The following is a 22,051-nucleotide window of genomic DNA, read 5'->3' on the forward strand; positions in this document are numbered from 1 at the left end:
TGCAGTGTGATGGCAGCCATAGGTCATAGATAAATGAATGGGCATGGTTGTATTTCAGTAAAACTTTATTTATGAAACCAGGTTGTGAACTGGATCTGACCATGAGATATAGTTTGCTTACCCTGTGCTAGAATGGAAGCCACATTTTCAACAACAAAAAAGAAGATAGAAGCCAGTGGAATAATATGTTCAATGTGATAAAAAAAAAATCACTCGTCTGGAATTCTATCTTAAAAGAAAATATCTTTCGAGAATGGAAGTAATATAAGAAAATTATTCAAACATTCGAGAATGGAATACATTTGCTACCATCACATCCTCACTAAAAGAATTCCTATGGGGGAAATTTCAATCAAAGGAAAGTGGTTTGTAAAGAAGAGCTTGAGATGCAGGTAGAACTAAGCAATAAGGAAGGAAAATATAAACGCATTTTACAAAAATAAGACTAATATCTTGTGAAATTAAAAAATATAGAATTATAAAATAAATGTATTTAAGTTAAAATGGTAGTAAATATGTTTCTTGAATTGTCTGTAAAGAAAAATAATACATCACATCAATGAAAGAAAGGACAAGAACCAAATGATCCTCTCAGTTAAGCCCAGTTTGAAGAGGTGTGATGGTCAGATGACTCAAATTTGGACTGGAGTGTAGGGTAAGCTTTGTTTTTAGTTTGAAGTTATTTTGGAGGTTTTTCCACGTGTCATTCCAAAAATGGAATATTGAATGATAGTTGGAAGTAATGAACAGGATGAAAAAAAGCTTTTTCAAGATTACTGTGGTGATTTTGTAATTGCATATAGTAATAGATAAATTAGTAGTATTTGGGTGATAACCATCTAATTTTTGGCATTAGATAGCTGGCAAATCTCAGCACTGGTGCATTTGATAAAACAACTGAATCTTGACCATTTGAACTTAGTTCTCGATGCAGAAAAAGTATTTGACAAAGCACAGCATCCTTTCTTTTTTTTTTTTTTAAATTTTAAAAATATTTATTTATTTGACAGAGAGAGAGATCACAAGTAGGCAGAGATGCAGGCTGGGGAGTGGCGAGTAAGCAGGCTCCCTGCTGAGCAGAGAGCCGGATGCAGGGCTCCATCCCAGCTCCCTGAGATCATGACCAGAGACAAAGGCAGAGGCTTAACCCACTGAGCCACACAGACGCCCCCACAGCATCCTTTCTTAATTAAAACTCTCTCTGTGTAGGGAAAGAGGGAACATGCCTCAATATCATAAAAACCACCTATGAAAAGCCCACAATGAATATCATTCTCAATGGGAAAAAACTGAGACCTTTTCTCATAAGGTCAGGAACACGACAGGGATGCCCACTTTCACCAGTGTTGTTCAACATAGTACTAGAAGTCCTAGCCTCAGCAATCAGACAACAAAAAGAAAAGGCATTCAAATTAGCAGAGAAGGAGATAGAATTATTTCTTATTGAACATGAATAGTATTTACTATTGAAGCCATCAGGGTCTGGAGGTTTCTTTGAGGGGAGGTTTTGAAAAACCTGTTATAGGGTTTTCAGATTTTCTTATATCTTCATGTGTCAGTTTAGTTTGTCTTTCCTTAAGAATTTGTTCATTTATTCTAAATTTTTACATTTTTGGCATAAAATTGCTTTAATACCTTCTTGTTGTCTTTTAAAAATATCTGAAGACTCTGTAATGATGTCTTTTTTAAAAAAATCCCTGATATTGGTTATTTGCGTCCCCTCCCTTTTCTTGAGCAGTTTTACCAGAGGTTATATTTCTGTTTCAAAAGAGCAAATTTTGTCTTTATTGATTTTCACTAAGGCCCATGTGTTTTCAATTTCATTAGCTTCTATTTTCTTCCTTCAACTTCCCTTGGATTTTGCTGTCTATTGCATTCTTCAGTTGTATTGCATTTCCCCCTTTTTTGTTCCATCAGTTAAGATACTCAAAACACACTAAACTACATGTATTCAGCTAAGGAAAATAATTTTATTTCTTAAGCCATCAATTAATCCACACTAATTATATAATTTTCTTTCATGGGTACCTAATATCATTTGCTCATTTGAAAACAGAACATGCTTTCTCAAGAAAAGATAGACTCCTGTTTTTAATGAAAACAGACCTTAGCCTACTGAAAATTTGTTGTAAATAAGTGACTCTAAAGAAGAAAAAAAATACAGTAAAGTAAGGATGAAAAGAGGTGTAAAGACGAAACAAAATTTCTTTATTTGTAGTTGATATAGAAAATTTAAATGAATTTGTAGTGAATTAGAATAAACAAATTTGACAAGATGGCTGGAAATGAAATCAATATACAACACCACACCATAATGTTGTAAGTGGGGTCCAAAAATTCAAAGAGTAACATGAACAGGTTCCTTCTCGGTGAGGTTAATGTAAAGTAAAATATTTTCAGGTTCTTTGTATTGACACACCAAATACAAAACAAAAATGATGACAGTTAAACTCTACCCAGTTGACTATGTGTTGACCAAAGGCAGTCCCACATGGCGATAAAGCATAACCAGCCACTTTCTAATTGTCCCTCTTGCTCCCACAAGAAAAAGACTTTAGCCCGTATACCTGTGAGAATGGAGGCCAGATGGAGGACTCAAATACCAATTGCTTTATACCCAAATTTGCATCACTGCAGAGCGTTTTATCAGAGTTTTACTATAGAAATTCAACCGTAGTTCCATATATCAAAAACAAAATGAAATTAAGGAAATGACAGGAAATTAAGGAAATGACAGGAAAAAGTATAGGAATAAGTAGGAGTAAGTAAAATATCAAGTACTTAGGAATAAATCTAATGAAAGATGTGTAAAACGTCTATGGGAAAATCTACACTGTGGGGCTCTGGGGCAAGAGTCTGAATAATGAGCCTAAGGCAAGTCAGCTAATTAAGAGTTTGGATGTACAGAACCACACAGAGACAGCTGTAATGGGGATGTTTTTATTGTCTGCCAAAATGCTAGTACCCAGTGTGTGACCAGCCTGGAGGACAGATGTGTGCTGAAAGGCCACATTTGGCCAATGAAGTCCAGCCAGAAGGAAAGATCTGGATGTCATCTAGGCCCTGACACCTACAGATGCTTAATCAGATGGCATCCACACCAAGAGGGCCGATAAATGCCAGTGGTAGTCAGTGACTGACTCCTGATCTTCCCAAGCAGGAATCAAGGAGAGGGCCAGGTCAGAGCTCTCTGCAGTGCACCTGCTTTTGAGAAGAGTCTTGGAAGCATTTTCCTGAAGCCAAATCCATGAGATTAAAATAACTGATATTCAGTCTCAACCATACTGATGCCGGACATGAAATGGTAGGTTAAAGACCAGAGGAGTAGGTAGAGTCAGGCTCATGTGGGGCCAGAGGTGAATTTTTAGGGTGTGTGTCTACCACCAGTGAAGTTATGCCATTTCCAGTGTTCTCAGGAGTCATGTTGTGTTGTGAGAAAAACATTTCTGAGTCTTCCAGGGGAATTAATTAAAGCTACAAAATGTGAGAGCTTTTTAGGGAAATTTCGGAGCTAAGTAAAATGAAATTGAAACAAGGGACAGCAAGAAAAAATCATTGTCATTGTTGGTGAACTCCTGTCTCTTGCGCTTGTGAAATCCTCTTGCCATATTGAATTATCCTTGGAGAAAATCTGCTATAAACCAGATATGTAAACAACCAAGCAAGTGCACACACAAACAAATAACTATCTTTTCTCCATTCATGAAGAAAACTAGCACTTCTCTGATGTTAGAAACAGGTTAGCACTCTCTAAAACTTGGAAAGGACTATTTGAGGAAGCATGTAGTGGAGGTCATTGGGGATATCATGATGAAATGGGATGTTTAGTTTTCTGGGATGTCAAAAAAGAGATTCACACCCTTGGGTTGAACTTCAGAATGTGTGGATTTCCTCCCAACAGTATGGTGGAGTTCCTCATTTTACACATGAGGGAACTGAGGCATCAGAGGTAGAGGTAAAGGTACTTGACTAAGGTCATCCAGGGAATCAGTGCTCGACCAGAACTATCTTTGTCTAATGCCAAATAGCGCCTGCACGCACACGTGCATGCGTACACACACACACACACACACACACACACACACACACACACGTTTTCCTGCCCAAATGCCTTCAGAAATAATCTGAAATCTTACCTTGGGAGTCCTGAAAGAATTAAGTCTAGACTTCACTGATTAAAATTACTAAGAAAGGTGAAACCAGGTAATAAAATCTGAACCAATTGAAAATATAAAACATTTTCTCAAATAATGACATTGAGTTTTTGGACACACCTAGACAGCGTACTAAAAATTTGGCTGTTTAATTCAATTGAAAAATTCTTAAGTACTTTGTTTTGAAAGCTGAAACACAGCAAAAACAAAACAAATGTCATTCCTAAGCTGTTCAAGCTTACAACTCTGTTTCAACTACTCTTGGCAATGAGCCGCTAAGTAGGGCGTTCTTAGGGCATTTTTTTTTAATCATTTTTTTTAAATTTATTTTCAACATAACAGTATTCATTGTTTTTGTACCACAGCCAGTGCTCCGTGCAATCTGTGCCCTCTCTAATACCCACCACCTGGTTCCCCCAACCTCCCACCCCCCCACCTCTTCAAACCCTTAAGATTGTTTTTCAGAGTCCATAGTCTCTCATTGTTCACCTCACGTTCCAATTTCCCCCAACTCCCTTCTCCTAACTCCCCATGTCCTCCATGCTATTTTTTATGCTCCACAAATAAGTGAAACCATATGATAATTGACTCTCTCTGCTTGACTTATTTCACTCAGCATAATCGCTTCCAGTCCCATCCATGTTGCTACAAAAGTTGGGTATTCATCCTTTCTGATGGAGGCATAATACTCCATAGTGTATATGGACCACATCTTCCTTATCCATTCGTCCGTTGAAGGGCATCTCGGTTCTTTCCACAGTTTGGCGACCGTGGCCATTGCTGCTATAAACACTGGGGTACAGATGGCTCTTTTCACTACATCTGTATCTTTGGGGTAAATACCCAGTAGTGCAATTGCAGGGTCATAGGGAAGCTCTATTTTTAATTTCTTGAGAAATCTCCACACTGTTCTCCAAAGAGGCTGCACCAACTTGCATTCCCACCAACAGTGTAAGAGGGTTCCCCTTTCTCCACATCCCCTCCAACACATGTTGTTTCCTGTCTTGCTAATTTTGGCCATTCTAACTGGTGTAAGGTGATATCTCAATGTGGTTTTAATTTGAATCTCCCTGATGGCTAGTGATGATGAACATTTTTTCATGTGTCTGATAGCCATTTGTATGTCTTCATTGGAGAAGTGTCTGTTCATATCTTCTGCCCATTTTTTTGATATGATTATCTGTTTTGTGTGTGTTGAGTTTGAGGAGTTCTTTATAGATCCTGGATATCAATCTTTTGTCTATACTCTCATTTGCAAATATCTTCTCCCATTCCGTGGGTTGCCTCTTTGTTTTCTTGACTGTTTCCTTTGCTGTGCAGAAGCTTTTGATTTTGATGAAGTCCCAAAAGTTTATTTTGGCTTTTGTTTCCTTTGCCTTTGGAGACATATCTTGAAAGAAGTTGCTGTGGCTGATATCGAAGAGATTACTGCCTATGTTCTCCTCTTGGATTCTGATGGATTCCTGTCTCACGTTGAGGTCTTTTATCCATTTTGAGTTTATCTTTGTGTACGGTATAAGAGAGTGGTCGAGTTTCATTCTTCTACATATAGCTGCCCAGTTTCCCCTGCACCATTTATTGAAGAGACTGTCTTTTTTCCACTGTATATTTTTTCCTGTTTTGTCAAAGATTAACTGACCATAGAGTTGAGGGTCCATATCTGGGCTCTCTACTCTGTTCCACTGGTCTATGTGTCTGTTTTTATGCCAGTACCATGCTGTCTTGGTGATCACAGCTTTGTAGTAAAGCTTGAAATCAGGTAACGTGATGCCCCCAGTTTTATTTTTGTTTTTCAACATTTCCTTAGTGATTCGGGGTCTCTTCTGGTTCCATACAAATTTTTGGATTATTTGCTCCAGCTCTTTGAAGAATACCAGTGGAATTTTGATTGGAATGGCATTAAAAGTATAGATTGCTCTAGGCAGTATAGACATTTTAACAACGTTTATTCTTCTGATCCAAAAGCATGGAATGGTCTTCCATCTTTTTGCATCTTCTTCAATTTCTTTCATGAGTGTTCTGTAGTTCCTTGAGTACAGATCCTTTACCTCTTTGGTTAGGTTTATTCCCAGGTATCTTATGGTTCTTGGTGCTATAGTAAATGGAATTGATTCTCTAATTTCTCTTTCTGTATTTTCATTGTTAGTGTATAAGAAAGCCACTGATTTCTAGACATTGACTTTGTATCCTGCAGCATTACTGAATTGCTGTATGAGTTCTAGTAGTTTGGGGGTGGAGTCTTTTGGGTTTTCCATATAAAGAATCATGTCATCTGTGAAGAGAGAGAGTTTGACTTCTTCACTGCCAATTTGGATACCTTTTATTTCTCTTTGTTGTCTGATTGCTGTTGCTAGGACTTCTAATACTATGTTGAACAAGAGTGGTGAGAGTGGGCATCCTTGTCATGTTCTTGATCTCAACGGGAAGGCTGCAAGCATTTTCCCATTGAGGATGATATTTGCTGTGGGTTTTTCCTAGATAGATTTGATGAAGTTCAAGAATGTTCCCTCTATCCCTATACTTTAAAGCATTTTAATCAGGAACGGATGCTGGATTTTGTCAAATGCCTTTTCTGCATCAATTGAGAGGACCCTGTGGTTCTTCTCTCTTTTCTTATTGATTTCTTCTATCACACTGATTGATTTGCGAATGTTGAACCATCCTTGTAGCCCAGGGATGAATCCCACCTGGTCATGGTGGATAATCTTTTTAATGTGCTGTTGGATCCTGTTTGCTAGGATCTTGTTGAGAATCTTAGCATCCATATTCATCAGTGATATTGGTCTGAAATTATCCTTTCTGGTAGGGTCTTTGCCTGGTTTGGGGATCAGGGTAATGCTGGCTTCATAGAAAGAGTCTGGAAGTTTTCCTTCTGTTTCAATTTTCTGAAACAGCTTCAGGAGAATAGGTGTTATTTCTTCTTTGAAAGTTTGGTAGAATTCCCCAGGGAATCCATCAGGTCCTGAGCTCTTGTTTTTTGGGATGTTTCTGATCACTTCTTCAATCTTGTTACTAGATATTGGTCTATTTAGGTTGTCAATTTCTTCCTGGTTCAATTTTGGGAGTTTATAGTTTTCCAGGAATGCATCCATTTCATCTAGGTTGCTTAGCTTATTGGCATATAACTGTTGATAATAACTTCTGATGATTGTATCTACTTCCTTGGTGTTAGTTGTGATCTCTCCCTCTTCATTCATAATTTTATGAATTTGGGCTTTCTCTCTTTTCTTTTGGATTAGTGTGGCCAATGGTTTATCGATCTTATTGATTCTTTCAAAAAACCAGCTTCTAGTTTCATTGATACGTTCTACTGTATCTCTGGTTTCTACCTCATTGATCTCAGCTCTAATCTTGATGATTTCCCTTCTTATGTGTGGAGTTGGTTTGATTTGTTGTTGATTCTCCAGTTCTTTAAGGTGTAGAGACAGCTGCTGTGTTCTGGATTTTTCAATTTTTTTTGAGGGAGGCTTGGATGGCTATGTATTTCCCCCTTAGGACTGCCTTTGCTGTATCCCATAGGTTTTGGACCGAAGTGTCTTCATTCTCATTGGTTTCCATGAATTGTTTCAGTTCTTCTTTGATCTCCTGGTTGATCCAAGCATTCTTAAGCAAGGTGGTCTTTAGCTTCCAGGTGTTTGAGTTCCTTCTGAACTTTTCCTTGTGACTGAGCTCCAGTTTCAAAGCATTGTGATGAGAATATGCAGGGAATAATCTCAGTCTTTTGGTATCGGTTGAGTCCTGATTTGTGACCCAGTATGTGGTCTATTCTTGAGAAGGTTCCATGTGCACTTGAGAAGAATGAGTATTCTGTTGTTTTAGGGTGGAACGTTCTGTATATATCTATGAGGTCCATCTGGTCCAATGTGTCATTCAATGCTCTTGTTTCTTTATTGATTTTCTGCTTCGATGATCTGTCTATTTCTGAGAGAGGTGTGTTAAGATCTCCTACTATTAATGTATTTATATCAATATGACTCTTTATCTTGATTAACAGTTTTCTTATGTGATTGGCTGTTCCCATATTGGGGGCATAGATATTTACAATTGTTAGATCATCTTGTGGATAGTCCCTTTAAGAATTATGTAGTGTCCTTCTGTATCTCTGACTACAGTCTTTAGTTTAAAATCTAATTCATCTGATATGAGAATCGCTACCCCAGCCTTCTTTTGAGGCCCATTGGCATGAAAGATGCTTCTCCATCCCTTCACTTTCAGTCTGGGTGTATCTTTAGGTTCAAAATGGGTCTCTTGTAGACAGCATATGGATGGGTCCTGTCGTTTTATCCAATCTGCATCCCTGTGCCATTTTATGGGTGCATTTAGGCCATTCACATTGAGAGTGATTATTGATAGATACGTTTTTATTGACATCGTGTTACCTTTGAAGTCTTTCTTTCTGTAGATTGTCTCTATATTTCTGTTCAATGCTATTCTTAGGATTTTTCCTCTTTTATAGAACCCCCCCCCTTAATATTTCCTGCAGTGTTGGCTTGGTGGTTGCATAGTCTTTTAAGCCTTGCTGGTCTTGGAAACTCTTTATCTCTCTATCCATTTTGAATGTCAGTCTTGCTGGATAAAGTATTCTTGGCTGCATGTTCTTCTCATTTAGTGCCCTGAATATATCTTGCCAGCACTTTCTGGCTTGCCAGGTCTCTGTGGACAGGTCTGACTTTATTCTGATGGGTTTTCTGCTGTAAGTAAGGAGCCTCTTTGTCCTAGCGGCTTTCAAGAGATTGTACCTACAATTATGATTCCTCAATTTGACTATCAGGTGTCTTGATGTTTTTATGGAATCTATAATCTTGGGTGGAGACCATTCGGCCTCGAGTACATGAATGCTGGTTCCATTCGCGAGATTGGGAAAATTTTCATGAAGAACTTGTTCCAGTATATCTTCTAGATTTCTTTCTTTCTGCCCCCATTCAGGAATTCCAAGAATTCTGATGTTGGAATGTTTCATGGCATCATTTATTTCCCTGATTCTGTTTTCATGGTTTCTAAGCTGTTTGTTCCAGGCTTCCTCTTGATCCTTTCTCTCTATCTGTTTGTCCTCCAGATCACTAATTCTATCTTCTGTCTCAGTTACCCTAGCTTTGAGAGAATTTAGATTAGATTGGAACTCATTGGGAGCATTGTGAACCTCAGCCCTGGTAGCTTTTAGCTCTGCCCTAACATTGTGAACATCCTGTCTGGTCGCTTTCAGCTCGGCCCTAATCAATTCCATTTGGTCATCCATGGCTTTCTCCAACCTAGCTATTGCCTGGATAATTGTTAGCCTGAATTCTCTTTCCGACATATTGTCTATGTTGATAGCCATTAACTCTGTTGCAGAAGGTCCATCCTCTGTATTTTTCTTCTGTTGGGCATTCCTCCTCCTAGTCATTTTGGTGAGAGAAGACTGAACAGATGTAGCTGGTTGTAGCGACCGTGGTGTAGTCTGGGTGCACCCTGGAACACTTCTGAGCAATCAGGATTCCCCACCCAAATGAGAGAAAAAAGAAAAGAAAAAGAAAAAAAGAGAGAGAGAGAGACAGGAAAGAAAGGGAAGATGACAGAGAAGGTTCAGCCCAAATGGGCCCCAAGGTAAGATTTATGAGGTATACAAACAAAAACAGACAAACAAAAAGACTGATAAAAGTATATAACAAAAGAAAAAAAAAATATATATGCAAATAAAGGAAGAACCTTGTCGAAAAGAACCCCAAGTGTAAGATTATATACTACCAGGACAAACAAACACAGAAACACTGGTGGAAGAAAAAGATGGGAGAGTGGTTATTCTTAGGGTATTTCTAATATCTTTTAATTAAGGCTCACAAGGGTTTGTATGATGCGATACTGAGAAAATCAATCATTCTCAGGTATTCCTTTGCCTAGAAGCCTTGCATTGGATTGTAAGGCCTGAATACCACCTTCTTGAAATAATATCTACCGCTATGAACTTGCATTTTAGCCCAGGTTCCCCTAAAGTAAAGCCTGAAACAAAGGCCACTGTGAGAGTCAGTTATTTGGTGATGTGTTTCTAATTATCAGGAATAGTGATTGGGGTGATTGGGTTCTATGTGTTGAGTGTCTGTATCCCCAAAATTCATATGTTGAAGTCTAATCCCCAGTGTGTTGATATTGTGAAGTAGGGGGTTGGGGAGGTGATTGGGTTTTAGAGTAGAGCCTTTATGCATGGGATTAGTACCCTTGAAGAGGAGACAATAGAGAGCATCACTAGAGAGCTTGTGGGCTTGTACACACACTCTCTCTTCTGTGTGCTAACACAATGAGAAGGCAGCTGTCTACAGACCAGGAAGCGGGCTTCTACTAGAAACCAGATGGGCTAGCACCCTGCTCTGGACTTACCACCCTCTGGAACTATGAGATGTTAATATTGTTTAAGCCATCACTCCAGAGTATTTTTGTTAGAGCAGACCAAACTGAGACACTGGGGGAGGGGGAAGAGAAATAAGAGGATATGTCATCAAATTGACCACCATTACAGGAAACTGTTGTTCAATATTGCAGGACATTTTTTTTTTCATAAAATATACTGATACTTCATTTTATTCCCTATACTATATTTTTTTTTGTTCATTCCTCCTTTTAGTTCACCACAGGCCACCTGTTGCAGGACATTTTGAGAAGCCATGTGAAGTTGTCTTAGAAGTGCACACTTGGAGGGAATAAAGAGGGAACACATTTATAACCAGCTCCAGTCCCCTTTGGTCAAGAGCTATCCCAAGGAGTATCATTTCACCTATACTCCTGTGTTATACGTGTGTGAACACCAAGTACCAGAGCTGGACCTGCACAAGTGGATTGAAGCCTGCGTAGAACTGGTTGCCACCAAGAGGATCTGCAATGTTGCACATGAATTGTCCAATACACATTCCTTCAGAATTTAAATCAACCCCTGCTCCTATGTCCTTTCTTCCCAACTGCTTCATCCTCTGTCTGCTTTTAAAACTTTTTTTTAATTTAAATTCAATTTAATTAACATATACATTATTATTAGCTTCAGAGGTAACATTCAGTGATTCAGTAGTTGCATCCAGCATCCAGTGCTCTTTACATCACATGTCCTCCTTAATTCCTGTCACCCAGTTACCCCATACCCCCCACCTCCCCTTTATCAAACCCTCAGTTTGTTTCCTAGGGTTAAGAGTCTCTTACAGTTCACCTCCTTGCTTTTGTCTTATTTTATTTTTCCTTCTCTTTTCCTATGTTCATCTCTTTTGTTTCTTAAATTCCACATATGAGTGAAATCATATGGTATTTGTCTTTTTCTGATGGATTTATCTTGCTTAGCACAATACCCTCTGGGTCTATCCATGTGGTTGCAAATGGCAAGCTTTCATTCTTTTGATGGTTGAGTAATATTCTGTTGTGTTTTTTTGGACATTTGCCACTTCTTCTTTAACCATTCATCATTTGATGGACATCTGGGCTTTTTCCATATTTTGGCTGTTGTAGACATTGCTGCCATAGACATTAGGGGGCTTGTTTCCCTTTAAATCACTATGTTTGTGTCCTTTGGATAAATACCTATTAATGCAATTGCTGGGTCATAGGATAGTTCTATTTTTAACTTCTCGAGGAACCTCCATGCTGTTTTCCAGAGTGGCTGCACCAGCTTGCATTCCCACCAACAGTGTAGGAGGGTTCCCCTTTGCCCGCATCCTCACCAACATCTGTTGTTTCCTGAATTGTCAATTTTAGCCATTCTGTCTGGTGTGAGGTGTGGTAGCTCATTATGGTTTTGATTTATATTTCCCTGATGCCAGGGTATGTTGAGCATTTGTTCATATGTCTGTCTGCTCATGTCTTCTGTCCATTTCTTGACCCTGAAAACACTGTCTGCTTTTTAAACACACACTGGTCACTTGAACACCTGTGACTTTACTATGTGAGTTACTTTTTCACAGGCTTATGTCCTGGTGCTAGAGTGGTCACGGACACTCTGAAGTCTGTGTGCCTGAGATCCTAGGCCTTCTCTATGCCTCAATTCTCCTCCTATCAATAATGGCATTGGATTATCCCAGGGCTACAAACTCAAATGTCAATAAGGACCAAATAGGAAATCATGACTAAAGCAGGCCAGGTTTGTTTCAAAGTGATGTCTGTCTCAGTCATATTCTTTCCACAAAAACTTACTCTGTTGGGATGTTAAATAAATAGAAATTTCCCTCACATCTGAATGTAAATCAGCTCTCATCTTCTTTGAAAAAAAAAAATGAGCTTTCCCAGTTAATCTTTTATTCTACTTTTGACAGAAGCATGCTAATAGTAAATATTTCAGCACAGTTTCAATGGTAAGCAACAGGTCTCCTTCAGTGCTGATGCTGAGGCTCCAGAGGGACTGAGGACCCTAGTGAGTCCTTGAAGGGGCAGCTGAACTGATTATTGTCACTGGACCCAGGGTTATCAGGATCTTCACATTCTTTATGACAAGGCTGGAAATATAGGCTTTAATATGTAATTTCCCGCTTCTTAAATGTTAGTTTCTCCTTCAAATTAATCATAAAGACTATGTGCATCAAACAAAGCTCATTTGGGCTTATTTTGATTTCCAAGCTATTGGTTTGCCAAACTGGAAAAACGAAATTCCCAGAAACCTCTCTAGAGTAAATATGCTGTAGTTCGTACTCTGCCAAGAATCTCCGTTCCTACACCCTCACTTCCTGATCCATGATTCGGCAGTCTCATAAATCCTTGTCCAGAACCCTGACTCTATTACCGTCTTAGCTCTGTCACTTTGGACCTTATCCCCAGCCTGTAAGCAGTCTCACTGCCAGATCAGTTACTCAGCCTTAAGTTCTAAGAGACCCCGAGATTCAAAAGGAACTGGTCATGAAATGAGACATCATTCTTCTACCTAAGAATTATAACTTTGAGCCAAAAGGAAAATGCATTAGAAACTATGAAAGGTCATGTGTATTGCACTAATAGTAGGATATGTTATTATAATGCCAGAATCAATTGTATTGTCTGGTGAGGAACCATGGGCCACTAGAGGGGCAGAACTCTAATCTGCTCCCAACAATCTTCTCACTCTTGCCTCTGGGCCACCTGTGTCTGGCAATTTATCTGAAGGCCATTCCACTAGGTACATTGGGAGGACTGTAACATGCTGACACTGTGAATACCCCACCTGCATTTATAGTTGTGTGGAGGGGTAAATTTTCTTCTCATTTTAAATATTTCATTTATCAGGTATAACATACCTGATAAATATTTTATTTCAGATGAAGTAGTGATGGAACTAAAAATACTGTTTCCTCGTTTCTTTTTATTTTTGAAGAGAACCATCTTAATGATTATAAAACAGGACATGTTACTTCTTTGCCTCTGCTGCTGGAGGATGGGTCATGGAGGTTCTCCATTGTAAATAGATCACTAATGATAACAGCAATAATTATAAAGCAGTTAACATTTATGGAATGTGATCATATTCCTGGCACCAAGCTAAGTGCTTAACATGTATCATTTCACTTTATCTTCCGAATAACCCTAGAGATAAGCACTATTATTGTTCTTATTCAGAAAACTGAATCTTGGAGAGATGGTGAACTTCCTAGGATCATATAGTCACTTAGTGAATCATGCTATACCATGCTATACCTACCATTCCCTTTCCACAAATAAAAGGAATACTAGGTAGAAAGTTTTACTCAGAATACAGAACATACAGAATATATAGCAACACCAGAAATACATTCATTGATGACATTTATTGCTTTGTGACAGAGCCGTGTAAATAACTAGTTATTACCATTTTCCCTGGACATGTTGTTCTGGAAGGCTATGAGACTAGTCTTTTCCATAGCAGCCTTTACAGATAGAATAGTTAGTATAATAGCTAACTGGGGAGTTTTAGATCAGCTACACCTAGAATTGAGGCATGTAGGGGGCTGGCTTCAAGGCAGTCTCTCATTCTGAATCTCTACAATGCTTTGTTCTAGTAATTATGGGAGTCTCTTCCCTGAAAGTCTTTTCTCAACTTTTTATAAGTAATACTATAAAAACATGAGTTCTAAAACAACACAAGTTAGTAGAAGAGAATTTACTGCAAAATGAGAGGCCTTCACACTAGTAAATATATAAACATATTCACCTATTAATCTACCCATCCAACCACCCATCCTTCCATTCACACCACAAATGAAAATTTTCTACTCTTTTGCTATGTGTATAGCATTGTACTTGTACTGTATTCATCCCATGCCTCATTTATCTTGTTTTTGATGTCACATTCTACTCTACATTTCTCCTTGTGTCCTGAAACTTGGCACTGGGCTGGACCTGTGCCTTCAGTGGGATTTGGATTCCAACTATGTCCATATAGAACAGATCTAACAAGCTATCCAATACTAAGTTGTTCTTTTCAGTCCAGTCCTGCTCTCAGCTCTAACATATCCTGTGGGGCTTGGGGTAACCTCAGAGGCAGTGTAATACAGAGGTTGCATGACTGAGCTCTAGTCCAATCAGATGGTGTTCAAATTCCACTCGGTTCCTAGCTGTGTGATCTTGGATTTGGCCCTTAGCTTCTCTGAATCTCAGTGTTCTTATTTGAAAAAGTGGGATAAAAATCTCATAGAATTCTTTGGAGGGTTAAATAAGATTACACATGTAAAACCTCTAGCATATACCTAACACATGTTATGCATACAAGAAATGAATTGTGAGGTGGGTTTTGTTGTTTGGTTTTTTTTGCCATTCTTTTTTCTGTTGCAGTTACTATCATGTACTTAGACTGAAATTTTGAATCTAATGTTATTTTGACTATGTCCAATTTACTTTGCCCATTTTTCTTTCAAGGCATTTGCACAACCTTCCAGCATGAGATCCTCTCAAGAACTCTTTTACAGAGACTGAGAAGATAATTAATCCTTATTTATACATGGAGAATCACCCAACGAAAAAGACCAGGATCTCTACAAAAAAAGCCTGGTGTCTTCCCCTGCATCCAACACTGTCTTCCCAGTTGTGCAGCTGAAAATAGGGAGGGGACAAGTATTGCAAGGGACTGTCATACTAGGTTAGTTTGTAGCTTGCAGTTCCAAGTTTTGGTAAGTCATCTTGGTGGCAAATATTCCTCCTTTCAATCTACGACACAGTAAGGAAGTTCTTGGTTGGTGGATGAAAGAAATAACCATGGAGAGGTTGACATTACCCTGAATACCATGGATTACAGATACTCTAACACCTCTTGACTCATGATACATCCCCAACCATGCACTTGCCTGCATAAAAAACCATAATGGATCATCACTGCATTTTGCCCACCCCCAAATTTTCCTAGATAGTATTCAGGAATCTCATTCTTTGATTCCACTGTCTCCACTGGTTTTAAACCCTGCTTAAAGTCATCCATCTGACCAGCCAAACTTTTCCAGCACATACTGTTAATCAGGTCTCAGAACCATTCTTTATAGTGTTTCTCACGTCCAGGATCCCCTCCTTCCTCTCTTACCTTTCCACTGTTCAGATTTGTACATCCCTCATGTTAAACTGAATTAGAAGTATATAGACATACTTAGCAGAGTGGTGCATCATCCTAGCTTCAATAACTTTTATTCTCCTTTATTTTTCCTTAAGTTCTGTCTCTTTTATTTTTTCTTAAGTTCTGTCTCCTCTTTGTCAGACAAATCCAGCCTATGTGAACCCTTCCTTCCTAGGACTTGAACAAGGAAACTATTTCAAGTGTGTGTTGTAGGTAAAAAAATTTGGTGGCAGTTTTTTCTTTGGTGCTGCCACAAGGTTGGTCCTAGGAATTCTTGCCTAAACATAGCACAACTACTCAACTGCTCCCTCGACCTCCAGTCTCTACTTTGTCCCTCAGTCCTTCCTTTTCACTGCCTCCAAAGCTACTCTGCTTCAGTGAGAACAAGGCCCCATTTCCTTCCTAACTGGAGAACTTTCTATGGCTTTACACTGCAGACAAGATGAAACCTAAACATCCTAGTCCAACTTTTAGGGTCTGCCAGTGCCTGGCCCTAATCCATCTTTCCAGCTTTCTTTAGAAATGGACCATTTGCACCTTGTGCTAGAATCTTGCTGGAATATGCAATGGTTTCTGAACAGCTACACTGATCTTTACCATCTCTTCCATTTTTATTTGTGTTATTATGTGAATATCACTGCATAACCCTTTCCCCTTATCTCAATCATATCCACATTCAATGGACTTCAAGTAAATTTCATTTTCTCCATGAATTTTTTTTTTAATCTCAAAATCAGAATTAACACCTTTTTTTGTCCACACGGTATTACACTTTGTACCTCATTATAGCATTTTGCTCATTGGAAACTTCTTTAGGATCTGGGTTATGTTGTATTTCTGTTTGTGTAAACTTACAGCACCTGGTACAGGTCTTGATGAATCTGGGAGGTGGGGTGGGGAGGAAGGACTGTTGAAGGAAGAAAAGCTCTTCAATCATTGCCATTCAGACTGTGAACAGTTAAAAAATGGGAGATGTATGTAGCTACTGATTATATCAGCAAAAGCAACAGGCTACATCAGCCCTTTTATGTCTCCTTAGGGATACGCACTTATTAACTGTGCCCTTCAAAGGAGTGTAAACTTCAGAGTTCTCAGTGAATGTTTACAAGGTACACAGTGGAGCCCAGAGGAGTAACTTAAATTCTTGCTCTTTTTCTCTCACCTGTGCTTCCCCCACTGCCTACTCCACCTTCAACTCCCCATCCTTAGACCTGTAGGGTAGCTGGGGTGGGCAGAAGACATCAATGCCTAATGAATCCAGTATGCAGAATAAGCTGATTTTTTTTTTTTTTTTGCTCTTAATTAGGGCAGATCCAGGATGGAAGTGTTTTGTATTATAAACAATGAGAAAGCCCGTGTAGTCTCAGCTAAGTCTGGTCTTGAAGAAATCGGGCATAAAATGATTAAGAAAAGCCATGGATATGAAAAATGTAACTTCAAATCCAAGCACTGCATGAGGCTCAGCAGGAAAACTCATAGTTGTTGGGGAAATCTACAAAGGCTGGTGTTTAGTACAAGGAATAATGGAGAAATTGAGGATCAAGTATGTAGAGAATGTGTTGTTATATTTACAGCCTGTTATGGTGAATAGTTGGGGGGTCTGTTTTCCAAAAGTATGAGTATGAGCCCTATTTTTTTTTTGTTGTTTTTCTTTCTTGCTGGGTACTGCTTGTTCTTCTCATCAGTATGATGAGGACCAAATCCATGCTAGTGAATTCCCTGGAGGCATTTGGTACAATGTGACACTGTAACCTGTAACTTTACCCTCCACCCTAGTCGTCGAATGAACTAAAGGTGAGCACCTGACTCAAGCTAGTTGCAGTCATGATTTATTTAGAATCAAATTCTCCAGGTGATTCATTACAGGACTTGAAGGCCAATAATGGCCAAAAGCTTCAATGTGGCTGCAGGACCAGAGGAAGATATTCTGCAGCAAGAGAAATGTGATAATGATACTCAGAGAAGAAAAACTACCTGGAGCATCCTGGTGTGATTCCGCCTCTTTCCCCAACTTGCCCCATAGCTTGGTCTGCAATAGCAGTGAACACTATCACCCCTCTAGCTCCTTCCTTTAAGTTTAGGCAGGAATTCACAAAAACAACAGCCTCATTCTGTCTTACATTAAGGAAATTACACTGACCAGTAGAAAGTTATGCAGCCATTAAAAAGAATGTTTACAAAAAGTTTCTGATAATCTGGAGAAATACTTATGTTAGAATGTCAAGTGGAAAAGAGACCAAAAAATGTGTATATATAGTATCAGCTTTACCACATTGAAACTTCCGTAAAATTATGAGTAAAAATGCATAGAAAAATAATCCCCCAAATATCAACAGTGGCGGTCTCTCTGTTATTTTGTACTTTCTTATATTTTCAAATACTTGTTCTAATAAGAATGTTTTTATAATAGAAAGTCCAGTTTTATTTGAAAACATATTTCTGAATTGCCTAGCTTTATGCATTGTTAGCTAAGCTTGGAATTTAAAACAAAATCAACCAGAAGATTACAGAATGCTAATGTTGTAAGAAATCTTAGAAATTCTTTAGTCCAGGGTTTTAAGATATTTCTTTGGGGTCATAGATAACTTGAGAATCTGATAGAAAATTTGATTTTTCTTATAAAAATAAATCTCTTAGGAGGCTTTAGTTGCAAGCTATGGAAAACCCTATGACACAGGTTTAAACTGTTAAATAAATTTGTTGAATCCAGTAACCAAAAGCCCAGGAGTATCTAGCTTCAGGTAAGGTTTGGTCTAGTAACTCAACAATGTGATGGAAGACTGTGTATTTTTTCTGTTTCTGCTCTTCCTTTCCCAGATTCAACCCCATCCTAAGGCTGATTTATCTTGGGGTCTCAGGATAGTTGTTATAAGTTCCTGGGTTTTCACATATAGTCTTATATCCCCAGCAGAAAAGAAAGTCTTTGCCTCAGCATTCCCAGCAAATAATCTGTGATTCTCAAACTGATTGGTCAAATTTACATGCCCATCTCTGTGTTAGTCACTGTGGCGGGGATAATTGAATGTGCTCACGGGCTTAGCCCAGGTGATGAGTTCCACCCAGTCTTCCCTATACCATATTCAACCCCCAATAGAAATGAGACTTAATGTAATAGTGTTCCCAGTTCATGCTGCCCTTGGATCTAAGGCTTGATTTTGTCTATATTCTAAGGACAACAGAAAGGTGCAGAGATTTGTAATCTTTCTAAATCACTTCCAGTGACACCCAGGTGGATGGATGAATGGAGTACTCAAAGTTTAGTGAAATGGTTTTGGTGGATGTGAAAAATGAGCATTTCTGAAGGTTAAGGGCAGTCGAAACCCAAACAAGAAAACTCACCTCTGATGTTCTAGCTCCTAAACCCATTTATCTAGATGAAACTCTGACTTGTCCTCAAGTCTACTCTATTGTTTGTCAATAAATTCACAAGTACATCTCCCGAAGATACAGGTTTTCTTCTTTTTCCAATTAGGTGCAAGTAACAACAAACATAGAAATGATGGTGATGAAGATACTGATGATGATGATGACAAGTTTATTAGTTTGAGCTGTTTTTTGCTATAGTAATAAAAGCCCTGCCCAAACTAGCTGAAGAACAAAAACAGGTATACTGGGGCGCCTGGGTGGCTCAGTGGGTTAAGCCGATGCCTTCGGCTCAGGTCATGATCTCAGGGTCCTGGGATCGAGCCCCGCATCGGGCTCCTTGCTCAGTGGGGAGCCTGCTTCTCTCTCTGCCTCTGCCTGCCCCTCTGCCTGCTTGTGCTCTCTCTCTCTCTCTCTTTCTCTCTCTCTGTCAAATAAATAAATAAATAAAATCTTTAAAAAAAAAAAAAAAAACAGGTATACTGACTCACTTCTCCAGCAAGTCCAGTAACGGCTGGAACCAGGTTTCTGCATCTTCTGCGCTTAAATGATTCCATCTGCAGGCAAGGCATGATCATCATTCTTAAGTCATGCATAGTGATTCTAGCTTGCATAACTCTATAAATGGTGGAACGGTTTGCAGAGCTAGCGAACCAGGTTTGGGAGATGATCATGGATTTGGGTGTGGACTTGTTGACTTAGCAATACTTTAGAGACCTCAGGGAAGGTACAGGTCTTCTCTAAGAAAGGGTATCTAAGCTGAGTTTTGAAGGATGAGATGAGCAACTGCAGAAGTGGCTTGGGAAAGAGGAGAAAGAATTCTGGGTAAAGGCCTTGATCGGGGTAGGTATTGAGGACATCTTAGGAACTGAAAGAAAACCTGTGTGGCTAGGGTAGTAAACAAGGGACAGAGTGGCACAAGTTGATGTGGGGGGGGCACCTAGAACCTAGCTTATACAGAGATATTTAGGACTTCATATCCCAGTTTTCAATCCTTAGAGAAAGAGAGTCTCTTCTCTGGGAATGTAGATAGAGAGGATGACTACAACTGGACCCATTTAGGATACATCATCATGCTGTCTGGTGGCAGGGGAATGAGACCCATTAATTGACTTTCTCTAGAATTTGCTATTCATCCGGATGTGGGATGATGGTGAGGAATTGATCAATAGTTGGTTTCTCTACATAAAAGACTAATTTCATTATTTTTTTTTAAAGGCTAAGCCATGTGGGGCAGTCAAAACAAACATGCAAATTAAACCTCAAAGAATGTTTTCTGCATTGATCGTATTTACAACTACAACAGTTAATAACCATGCATTGCATTTTATTGGTTGTTAATAGTGTGTCGGAAACTATGATGAGCACTTATATTATCTAATTTAAAACTCACAGTGACCATTTGAGTTAACTGTTACTATTATTCTTCATTTTATAGAAGAGGAGACTAAGGTCCAAAGAGGTTAATTAGCTTCCTGAAGCCTCAGAGCTGGTAAACAGCAGTGCAGAACTACCATGCAGGTTTAGTCTTCCCACTGGAGTGGCAAGCTCTTTAAACTATGGAACTGGTTCTTAGCAGGATTCCCAAATCTCTCCAGCTTAACTTCAAGCAAGATCTCCATGACAACTGCAGTGCTAGAGTGTGGAGGCAGTAAAACATGTTGCTCAGATCTCTGACTGTCCCAGTTGCCATGCTTTGAAACATATCACTGTTCTGGTGCTAATGCCATACTTCCCTTAGACTGCTCCCAGCTGATGACTGGGCATGGCAAAGACAATAAGACAGGCCCATTCCTGGGAGACATGGGACTTCTCTGATGGGCAAATTTTGTTCAAGGACTCCTTATCAGCTTTGCCTAACTTTCTTGGACTTGAAATGCAGTTTAAGACTCTTCCATTCAAACAACATTGGTTCATTCCTTCGTTCCTTCGTTCCTTCCTTCCCTGGTTCATATGGGACAGAACTGCATGCACTCTGATGGCTCTCCCAGCCACCTTTTTCTACACAGGTATTTTTCTTAATTAATCTCTTAATCTATTTTAATTAGTTCTGATTTATTGTGTTAGTTTCCTAGAGTTGCCCTACCAAAGTCCCAACTGGATGGCTTAAACAACATAAGTTTATATTGTATCACATTTCTAGAGGTTAGACATACGAGATCAGGGGTGCCTGGGTGGCTCAGTCATTAAGGGTCTGCCTTCGGCTCAGGTCATGATCTCAGGGTCCTGGGATCGAGTCCCACATCAGGTTCCCTGCTCAGCCAGGGAACTCCCTCTCCCACTCCCCTTGCTTGTGTTCTTTCTCTCTCTGTTAAATAAATAAATAAAATCTTTAAAAAAAAAAAAGAAATACAAGATCAAGGTTTTGGCAGGGTTGTTTCCGTCTAAGGGCTGTAAGGGAAGATCTGTTCTAGTCTTTTCTCCTGGCTTCCAGTAGCTCAGGTATTCCTTGAATTGTAGATGATCTTCTCCCTGTGTATTTACGCATCTTCTTTTTGTATATGTCTGTCTTTGTGCCCCAATTACCCCTTTTTATAAGGACACAGTCTTAGTGGATTAGGGTTCACCCTAATGACCTCATCTTAATTTGATTGTCTGCAAAGATTCTAGCTCTGAAAGAGATTACATTCGCAGGTATTAGGGGTTAGGACTTTATCATTTTTTTGAGTGGAGGGATCACAATTCAGCCCACAGCATGCATTTGAGTGTGTCATTCTTGGAGGACCTGGGCTAACATCCAAGGGAATTCAGGAATTTCAGTAAGTCTGTTTACATTTAAAACCCACATCACTTCTAGAGCTACCATTGGCCTAGGTGTATTTTTGAGGATGGAATATCCTGTATTCTTTAAACCATAAAAGTGCTAGACATATTTAAATTAATCTAATGGAACATAATTATACTAATTAGATGCATTTAAACATTTCATCAGAAATACCCCACAATATTAATTTAAAGCTTAACTATTTTAAGGTAGGCCAGAGATAGGATCATTTTCCTTTAAATTTTCCTTTTTTTGAATAGTAGGGAGAGTTTATTTGTT

The 22,051-nt window shown here is 39.0% G+C and overlaps 1 long non-coding RNA gene across 1 annotated transcript; it reads right to left on the reverse strand.

Annotated features, from left to right (window-relative positions):
* Positions 1-843: 843 nt before the first annotated feature.
* LOC116864053 lies at positions 844-21,029 on the reverse strand. The gene is made up of 3 exons (XR_004381928.1): positions 21,016-21,029; positions 11,459-11,467; positions 844-924 (listed from the first exon to the last, which is right to left on the reverse strand). It is a non-coding gene; the product is annotated as an uncharacterized LOC116864053 (long non-coding RNA).
* Positions 21,030-22,051: the final 1,022 nt, after the last annotated feature.

The sequence above is a fragment of the Lontra canadensis genome, unplaced genomic scaffold (genome assembly GCF_010015895.1).
Source record: "Lontra canadensis isolate GAN:19392208 unplaced genomic scaffold, GSC_riverotter_1.0 scaffold5, whole genome shotgun sequence".
Lineage (NCBI taxonomy): Eukaryota > Metazoa > Chordata > Mammalia > Carnivora > Mustelidae > Lontra > Lontra canadensis.